Source organism: Mobula birostris, chromosome 13, assembly GCF_030028105.1.
Source record: "Mobula birostris isolate sMobBir1 chromosome 13, sMobBir1.hap1, whole genome shotgun sequence".
Classification (NCBI taxonomy): domain Eukaryota; kingdom Metazoa; phylum Chordata; class Chondrichthyes; order Myliobatiformes; family Myliobatidae; genus Mobula; species Mobula birostris.
In genome coordinates this window covers 11,859,713-11,870,518 of record NC_092382.1, presented here as the reverse complement: position 1 = coordinate 11,870,518, position 10,806 = coordinate 11,859,713, and the positions used below count along the sequence as shown (strand labels likewise).

General features: G+C 45.4%; 1 protein-coding gene across 3 annotated transcripts in view; it reads left to right on the top strand.

Annotated features, from left to right (window-relative positions):
- The first annotated feature begins 10,503 nt into the window (after window positions 1-10,503).
- LOC140208376 (uncharacterized) overlaps window positions 10,504-10,806 on the top strand; it is a 55,135-nt gene continuing 54,832 nt past the window's right edge. For all 3 annotated transcript variants that reach the window (XR_011888748.1, XR_011888750.1, XR_011888751.1), the window contains exon 1: window positions 10,504-10,592. The gene's annotated coding sequence lies outside the window, so the exon portion shown is untranslated. The remainder of the gene's footprint in view (window positions 10,593-10,806) is intronic.

Below are 10,806 nucleotides of genomic sequence, written 5' to 3'. Positions count from 1 at the left end.
AGGTAGGTGGGACCAGGTGAGAGTAAGAGTTCGGCATGGACTAGAAGGGCCGAGATGGCCAGTTTCCGTGCTGTAATGCTTATATGGTTATATGTATGGTTACATGGTTATAAATCCATATTAAAAACCATTATTAGCAGACACACACACAAACACATACACACAGACATACACACACTCACACACACACACACACACACACACACACACACACACAAACATACACACACACACAGACACACACACAAACACACACACACACACACACACACTCACAGACACACACACACACACACACACATGCACACAAGCACACACACAAACACACACACACACGCACACAAACACACACACACACACATACACACACACACACACACACACACACACACACACACACACACGCACACACACACGCGCGCAGGCAAATGAACGTCAGTACATTTATAAATTCCTTGTCGATCTCCCAGTTCATGCCTTTCTCTTCCCAGTCAGAACGCGTTGAACACGGTGTTTCACGGTGGAGTCAGCATATCGATGAACGGATTGATGAAACAGAAGCGACATTTAAACAGCTGCAAGGCCATGTTGACTCTGATGACTGTGCATGACCCATCCCCTTTCATTCATTGTATACTCATGTGCTTTGATTCAATATTAACCGTTATGGGAAGGTAGAGGTTATATCTCAAAAGACGGCAAACCAGTAACATCAGCTCCAATGTTGAAGTAAATATTTGAGGAGGGAAGTGGAAACACTTATGGATTAAACAAAAAGGTGAAGGCTCAGTTACAGATTCTCCCGGAAGGGAGCAGGAAGGCTCGTGAGTGAGCCAAACTAGAATCAGGCTGGGTGGTGAAAGGCAATCCAGGAATCCAGATGTAGAGGTAGGGAACAGAGAAACCAGCAAACTGTGTGCGTACAGACTCAGTCATGACAGAGCAACAGGATCAGGAGTTGGCAAAGGTACAAAGAGGAGAGCAATCTGAGGAGATTGGGAAATATCGAGGGATACAGGCACGGAATTGGATTGTAATTAATAATGGTAAATTTGTGGTGCCAGAATGGGAAAGAAACCAGGTGATATATTGGCACCATCACATTGGTGGGCATCCAGGATCAGATAGAACTATGGAACAGCTGAAGAATCTGTGTTGGTGGCCGAAGTTGCGAGGAGATGTACAACATTATCGTAAAGATTGTTTGATTCGTGCCCAGTAATAACCCAGGTAAATCGGCTGGAGAAGCAGTTTTAAGGCCCGCCGAGTAGAAGGACCATGTGTTAATTTGTAGGTTTATTTTGTTGGATCTTCACCTCCATCCCCTGGAGGACTGAAATATATCCTCGAGGTAGTGGATGCGTTCACCAAGTGGATCGATGCTTTCTCAACTAGACAATGAAAACCGCTGGCGTTACAGCCAGGATTTTGTCCGAGAGAGTCGTTACCCCATGGGGATTGCCAAGGACTCTAGAATCAGATCATAGTCCCCGCTACACCGCACAGGTGACACAAAATCTAATGAAACTGTTTGGGGTAAAAGAGAGGCTCTTTTTCCCCAATCGACCACAACAGTGCGATTGTTGAACGGATGAACTGGACTTTAAAGACAATGTTGTCTAAAATGACTAAACGGCTTATGGGTCACTGTCTTACCCTCTGTTCTTATGATAGTCCTCAGCACAGAAGCATCCTCTCCTGCATTTACACGTTTTAAGTTGACGATCAGGAGAATAAGTAAAAGGGTTAGTTTTCCTGCTTGGCTAGATTTATCACAGACCGAGTACGATAGCATTGGAAAGGACAAATTCAAGCAGCAATTAATTGACTCTATTAAGGAGGCCCATTATAATGCCCCCCATAATACGTGATGGAAGAAACGGCAGAGCGAAGCTTGTTTTGAGGTGCGAACAACACCGCGGGCTTTGGAAATAGGACAGAAGGTTATGATATCACTACATCAGCCGAGCCCCTTCACACCTTCGCGATTTGTCCGGACAGAGCCGGTCCATCAGTATATCCAATCCAGACTTCTCCGTATAATTTGGGTTGATATCATATTAACCAAATCAAACCCCTTGGAGATAGTCAATATCCTCTCGTAGCTGAGTTCCAGAAAACATGTTGTCAATGGGATGTTGTGGACCGAGATGAGATGATCCTCTTAGATTTATGTTTCAGGCAATCGACGGTGATGGGGATGAAGGGGCAGTTGTCCCCTCAGTGAGTTGCACAACCACTTCCAGTTTGTACCCGGAGGATAATGATAGTTCACATCTTTGCACTCGCCCAAGACAAGGCGGAGACAATGAAAGAGAGAAACAGATGGGAGAACGTGTTTATTATGTGGTCTTCTGCAAATAAACTGGGGGATAATTGGTCTGTTATAAATGGATTTTAATAAGGCCTTATTTGGGCCTTATTAGGACCATTCATAACGTCAGAAGGTTTGGTATCCAGGGAAAGCTGGCTGGTTGATTCAGAACTGACGCTCACAGAAGGCAGAGGATAGTTGTGGATGAAGCGTTTTCTCTCTGGATGTCGGTGACCAGTGGAGTCCTGCAGGGATCTGTTCTGAGACCCCCGGCTTTCTGTGTATCTATGAATGATTTGGATGAGGAGGTGGGCGGGTGGCTTATTTTATTTGCAATGATGTGGAGGGAGGTTGGTGGAATTATGAAGAGTATAGAGTTTGTCACAGATTACAACAGGACAGTGACAGGACGCAGGGCAGCGCTGAGAAGTTACAGATGGAGTTCAACCCGGAACGTTTGAAGTGATTCACTTTGGAAGGATGAATTTGAAGGCAGAGGTGATACTTTCTCGAGACGCCGAGGGCCACACAATAGTACGAGTTCCACAATGGAAACAGAGTGATGAAACTCCCTCCAATAAGGGCAGGGCCGCTCATCGGTACGCATTCGGTACAATAGGCACGGAGCGGTGCACTGCAAGAGCAGAAGGAAGGGTGATTGACAGGTGAGCTTGACCACATCCGCTGTTCTGCACTTTCTTATAGTGACGCTCGAAAGGTAATATACCTGACAGTAAATCAGGAGAAAAAAAAAAAGAAAACTTAATGGTAAATAGTAGAACAGCCTGGGAACCTGCGGATTGTTCAGAGATTGTACTTGCTATATTTGTTCAAACAGAGAATGGATAGAGAAACAGTGGTAGAATTGTGGCAGGTTTGAGAATATCTTTAAAGTTAAATAGACTGCATCGCACGTCACGGGTGTGGCAGGGTCAAGTCATTGACTGGCAGAGATCAGGTTCCTGCCGAACGGCCCATGTGTGCGCTGGAAAACATTGCTCTTCAAACTGTCCACAGCCCTCGCTAACTTCCCGAAGACACGCTCCCTTTTTGATCGCAGGTCTCTGGAATATCGCTGCGGATCTTTTAAATTGTTTCGAGGAGTATAAGTGCAGTGTATTTTATTGTAACACATATCAGCTGTCACTGTGATTTCCATCATTCAAACCGCAGAAATGACTGGAACGACCGAAAGAAAAGAATGAGGGAATGTTTCCCTGTAATAAAGGTGCTTTCTCCATTTCACCTGCCAGAATAAACACCTTCCCTCAATTTCAGAAGCGAATGTGCTTTGTCAAATGTTACAAAATAAATGACTTCAAGATAAATGCCTACCTTAAAAGGAACACAGATGTAAAAATACCCTATGTAAATAGCTGAAGTCAGGTCTCATGGAAAATAACTTTGTAAACTCGCATTATATTTTGTTTTGAAGTAAAGAGTTTGCAATATCCCTTAAAGAATCAAATTCATGACAGGGGGACAGTGAGTAAAAATAGTTTAACGTAAGTGTTTGTGCAGTTGGTTGTCACTAGTGTCCCTGACGCTAATTGACTCAGTGGAATTGCTCTCATCTCAATAAAAGTCTGCTAAACCGATGCCCAGTCCATCTGAGCAGCTGAAACGTTCCGTACAACTGAACGCTGCTTCTGACGGAATATGGGATATCCGGCGATTTACTACATCGCAGCCATTTACTATCCCACACTTGTCGCGGTTGGTGTCCCCGGTAAGATGCCGGAGCTGGTTACTTTATGTACGGTGCCGTCGTCTTGCTGTTACTCTGCTGTGGTATCCGCACTGTTACTGAGCACAGATGCGACCGTCGGCTGAAACGTGTTTCCGGAATGGAGGGTTCAGGCATTTGATTGTTTTATTTGCATTTTTCGTATTTTGATCGCAGTGTTTTCCTCTTTTGTCAATTAAATTCGTGCCGATATTGTCACTGTTTCACAATCTCACCTCGCTAGGCTTTCTGAAGTGATGCTGGTCTCCGGTTTTCTAGGTCCGAGTCTCTATCAGTGCAGACACTTCCTCCTTATAACAAATGGCAGCTTTTTTAAATGACGGTCCAATCTATGTTCGACACTTAGGTCTGTTCTTCTGTAAATTTTACTGTAATTTTCAGTAAATGAGAAGTCGTGCTTCATATCTCCTTGACTCCACTTTGACACCGCTGCAAACAATCCTTTCAGCTATTTCAGCTCTAATAATGGAAGTGGTGTTGTTTACAGGAGCGATCGACTGCTCACCCTTACCTGAGTCGTGGAACTCGGATGCCTCGCTCTAAACTGTGGGAAGGTCGCCAATCCACCGACACTCACATCCGTCATTGTCCTCCAGCCGGCGTGTAGCGACCGAGCCCGTACACACTGGATTCCCGCTTTCTACTTCCAAACAGACCATACCCTGCGTCGCATCGGTAGAATGGGGGCATTCAGGGAACTGACCATATTTCTATTTTGTTTCCAAATTTCTTGCAGTTAACTTAACGGCGATTGTGATCCTTTCTCGGGGAAAATGCGGTCTCTCCAAATGCATCACCCGTTACCTGGTTGGAATGGCCACAGCGGATCTGATGGTGGTTATCGTTGTTGCTTTAGTGGAACAGACCAACAATATCTACATTTATTCCAGATCCCTGCTCTTTACTCCTGTATGCGCTCTGACAATTACATTTCGGTCTGTAACAACGGACTGTTCTGTTTGGTTTACGGTCAGTTTTACCTTCGATCGCTTCATCGCAATATGTTGCCGAAAGCTGCGGGAACGATACTGCACCGAGAGAACAGCAACGGTGGTTATCGTGACCGTGGTTATAGTGAGCTGCGGGAGATGTGTCCCGATTTACTTTGGCATTGAACCTTACGTCATCATTGACAACACGCCGTGGCGGTGCACCGGCTCATATGAATACGCTACTTCACCCGTGTGGAGAGCATACGAACTACTAGACAGTATTTTAAAACCATTGCTACCAATCGGCTTAATCCTGGTGTTCAACGGGTTAACCGTAAGACATATCGTTGCTGCAATTAGAGTCCGCAGAAGGCTTCGACACAGCAGCGACAATCAGAAAGATGCTGAGGTGGGAAAACGCAGAAAGTCAATTATTTTGCTGTTTTCCATATCAGCTAATTTCATATTATTTTGGATGCCCTATGTAGCCCATTCCCTGAAATGGCAACTGCAAAACTATTTTTACGAGGACAGATATTTGAGTTCCCCGGTATACATCCTACAGCAATTTGGGTTAATGTTGCTAATTCTCAGCGTGTGCACCAATACTTGTATCTATACACTGACACAGAGGAAATTCAGAGAAGAGCTGAGGAATGGAATGGTGTATGTGTTTACATTAAATGGCCGTCTGTGTAGATAATGCCCGCCTCCAATGGCAATTCAGCGGAGTTTTCAAATAAAGCCGTTTTCCAATGAACAGGGTTGGCAAATATGTCCTAAACTCAATTAATCATATACCTGCTCATCCGGAAATTGTAGAATTCACGGAAGATTGCTGACTTCATGCAGTTCAGGTAGGGAGCAACAGAAACGTTCAATGCTGCTGGCGTGTTTGTTACAATAGTTGGAGTATGTTGCAAACTATCACAGACACTCGACTGTCACAAGGGCAGGGATGGCTGCAGGACTTTCCGTGTTTTAGATGTTGAAAAATGGGCAGGGTCGGGTAACAGAGTGCAAAGGGGGCGCGATGGCAGATCAGGGATAGTAAGGCAGATGCAGAAAGGGAGGACAAAGTGCAGCGTTCGTTTGTTAATAGACTGTGAGATGAACACAGAAACATGAAGGGCGCGATCTCCCTATTTGGAGTATTCTATACAGCCGCTCACCAGATTAACAAAAAGAACTGCAAGGGGAACAGCGAGGAACCGATTGGAAGGGAAAGATCGACACGTGTCATGCTATTGGCACGGGTAAATGAAACTTCCACAATATTCTTTGGCACCTCCCCAGGGTAAAAGGTTTCGGTATGGCATAATTTCTCAGTTGTGTCCAGGAAGGATTCACGTCACTATAAGAAGACACTCGGACTAGCGAACAGTCCAAACCGGATCTAATAATAGAAAAGGAAACGGATCAGGTGACAGATCTCTCCGCGGGTCAGCATGTCAGAGCGATAGGGCAGAACTCCCCGACATTTACCTTGCACGGGGATAGGACCAGGAGCATGGAATGTATTTAATTGGGGCTCTGCGAATTATGGGGCTACCTGACAGGAACTTGTGAAGGTAAATTGGGAAATGGTGTACTCCGGGAAATGCGCAGCAGATATATGGTGATTGTTGAAGGAACAATGACATGAGGTTCAGTATAGGCTTGTCTCTTTATGGCAGGGAAAGGATAATAGCGTAATGTAACCCTGGGAGACAAGAAGATTGGAACGATTCAAGAGGAAGAAAGAAAGATACTTAAGATTTAGGAAGAAAGGATCACATAGGGCTATGGCGAGTCACAGTGCAGACAAGAAAGAATTTAACAGTGGACTTAGAAGAGGTAGAAGGGGGGTTGAGAAGGCCTTGGCGAGTTGCACTGTGAAGAGCAGGAGGAGACTGGAGAGAGTGGGGGCAGATCAGAGGAAAACTTGTGTCTGGAGTCCAAGGAGGCAGTGAATCTCCTCACCGAATACATTGATGAATGTGAACACAGCGAAAAAAAGCAGATATGCTCGAACATGCCGACGCTGAAAAAGAGGATGCGCTGGAAACTTGGAAAACATTATGATGGATAATTTCCCCGATATAGCAAAGGATATAGTCCAGGCAATTTTGGACGGCGAGCGAAGTTACTGCTGAGCTTTTGGACAGGATATTTGTGTCTTCGCTGGCCACAGAGGTAAAACTAGACGATTTCAGGTTGGAAAAAGTTATTCATTTGTTGACGTAAGATAACAGCTATACTTCTTGAAATTATAGACCAGGGAGTCTTACATCAGTAGTGGGTAAACTACTGGAGAGGATTATTGAAGAGGAAATTGATGAGAATTTGGAGAAACGTAGTCTGGCTACGGAGAGACAACATGGCATGTTGTCCTTTCTGAGCCAGACAGAATTATTTGAAAAAGTGAAATTAAAACAAACAGAAGAATCAGAACTGTCGATGTGGGTGCATTAATTTTGGTCAGGCGTTTGATCAGTTCCCCATTGTGGACTCATTCAGAAAGTCAGGAGGCATGGGACACAGGGAAACCTGGCTGCCTGGTTCACAATTGGCTTACTCACAGGAGGCAGATGATTAGAGTGAATTCTGGCCGGAAGGCAGCGGGCAGCCGTGTTCCACAAGGAGGATCGAAATTTCGGTACACTTTACAATTATACTTGAAATCTGCAGTTACGGTGCTCCGAGAAATAGGGCTGAGGGGAATAACCGATTTAATCTGATCACCCAGCAGCAGCTGGATAATTTGTAAAATTAGATTATGAAGACTAGCAGTCCTCTTTTATTATCATTTAGTAATGAATGCATTAAGAAATGATACAGTATTTCCTCCGGTGTGATATCACAAAACACAGGGCAGACCAAGACTGAAAAAACTAACAAAACCACATAATTATAACATATAGTTACAACAGTGCAACAATACCATAACCTGATGAAGAACAGTCCACATCTCACGCAGACGGGAGAAGGAACAAAAACTCTCCCTGCCATGCCCCACCACAGTCAACTCTGAGTCTTCAGAAAACTTTGAGCTCCGATCAGCCCTCCGACACCGAGTACAGAGCACCATCTCTATCCGAACGATTCGACCTCAATCATCTTTATTCGAGGTGTACAAGATAATGAGAAGCATTGATTGTGTGGATATTCAGAGGCTTTTTCCCCAGGGCTGAAATGGCTAGCACGAGAGAGCACAGTTTTAAGGTGCTTGGAAGCAGGTACAGAGGAGATGTCAGGGGTAAGACTTTTACGCAGAGAGTGGTGAGTGCGTGGAATGGTTTGCCGGCGGTGGTGGTGGAGCCAGAACGATAGGGTCTTTGAATAGTCTCCTGGATGACTATATGCAGCAGTAGAAAAATAGAGGGCTATGTGTAAAACCCAGGTAGTTCGAATGTAGGGACATGTTCAGCACTGCTTTGTGGGCCAAAGGGCCTGTACTGTGCTGTATGTTTTCTATGATTCTATGACGGCATCTTTCCGAGATTGAACAACTTTTCCACTTATTTGCACTTCTCAAAAATGTGTACAGTACAATTAAACCTCCCCCTGGAAGATCTAAATCAGCAATCCAGGCTGTCTTATATTTCCACACAACTACAGTGGAGAATCGGTTAATTACGCTTTAATTTAAATTTTGCACTCTTATTTAATTTAATACACACACACACACACACACACACACACACACATCTATAAATTTACTTTTTTCGGCTATGATGAATTACATTATACTGCTGCCGGAAAGATAACACGTTCCAGGACATTGCCGGTGATATTAAACCAGATTCTGAAATTGTCAGGGGAGACCCTCCCACCGGTCACGTGATCACACATTACCGCAGATGTGCAGCAGTTGCGGGTGTTACGGGCCTGCGGGTTCGCACTGTGGACTGTTACTTTAAGAGCGCCTGAGTGAGGCGGGACTATGACGTCAGTCACAAGTTTTCGCAGCTGTGCAGATTAAAATATATATATATATATATATATATATATATATATATAGAGAGAGAGAGAGAGAGAGAGAGAGAGAGAGAGAGAGAGAGAGAGAGAGAGAGAGATAGATAGATAGATAGATAGATAGATAGATAGATAGATAGATAGATAGATAGATAGATAGATAGATAGATAGATAGATATGACTTTCGCAGTCTGAGTAAGTGCTGGAACTAAGAACTGCCGGGGCAGGATTACTCCAGAAGTGCGTGTCTGAAACTTCGTATAATCCATCGGAGTGGGTTCAGGAATGTCCTGTGGGACCACTCGAAGTTAACCCTTGCCTGGGTATATGATGTGGTCACCACTTGAAGACGACATTCCTGTGACAGGTCACTTTGGTGAGATATTTGAGTGGACTTTGGATCGATTCAACGGATAAGATCTTCGACGACGGCTCTTCCGTTTATCTGTGAAATTCGACGTGATCGCCTACTCTCTGCATTTGCCTCGGATTACAGATATCTCTCTCTCTCCCATTATTCACTTCGTGGACAACCGAACTTGCATATTTCACCCTCATAAGACTCTAGCTTTGTTTCCAAGTTTGTTACCTTGGAAGCCACACACATATGTGCCTACGTAACACTGTTAACTTTTGTTTATCCTGCTTAAGTTAAGATATTATAAGTAGTTACTAATAAAGATAGTGGTTTTAACATCAAAACCAGACTCCATTTGTAATCTATTGCTGCTGGTTCGTAACACGGGCTTGTTTCCCAAGTCCCGCCCTCCGCTCTGCTTTACTGAGCCGAGGGAGGGATCGCTGACTGCGGGGTGAAGACATCAAGTTCACATCGGTGCGTATCGAGGCTGGTCCCAAGCGGGGAGGCCTGATGTTGGGCAGTCAGTGCCGTTAACTTCTCCGAATTGGCGGCCTCTGCCCGCTTCCAGGAGCAGAACCTGCCGGCGTCGGTCCGGGTTGTGGGACCTTCACAGCGAACCATCTGAAATGAGCCTCTGCTCAGTCCCTGTTGTTCTAGTTCTGACGGGCGGGGGAGGAATGAGGCGGTGATCCCGGAACTATCCCCATCTTTCATTTTTTGCCCGTTCAGACAAGGCGGTGGCGTGCAAATCAGTCACCTCCTCCCACTGTGGGTGGGCATTTGTTTTTCAGCCCATTTCACAGTTATGACCTGCTGAAGTGCAGCCATTGTTTCCCGATGTATGACCCTATTTACGGGAGATTTGAACCTCTTGTATTCATCTGTGCTGCTCAAAAAATTGTACACTCCCACACACACACACACACACACACACACACACACACACGTCCTTATTGTGGTTCACAGTTTTTCTCTGTTATTATATATTACTTAGTATTGCTGCCGTAAAGACAACACATTTTTATGACACATACCGGTGATATTGAACCTGATTCTAATATTGACATGAGAGACTCACCAATCCCGTTTACCGCGGAGCTGCAGGTTTGTATCCGCTCCCCCACCACCGCTCTCCGCCTACCACAGCGCTGGAGACGCGGAGCTCATACTGCGCATGCTCAGTATCGATAGTCGGTGGTTTCCTTTCCGTTCAGCGTTGATGCGGATCGTCGGCGGGGAGCCGGGGGAAGATTTACTGTCTACGGGGAAAATTCCCATCGGTGAGTACTGAGGACGGTCCCGAGCGGGGAAGTCTGACGATGGGCAGAGAGTCCCGTTAACTCACCCGAACAGGCGGTTTCGGTCCGGGTTGCTGGCCAAAACTTGCCGGGGTCGATCCTGGTTGTGGGACCTTCACACCGAGCCGCCGGAGATGAGCCTCCGCTCAGCCCCTGTTGCTCTCGTCCTGGGAGCGGGATGAGGCGATGCCGGAAG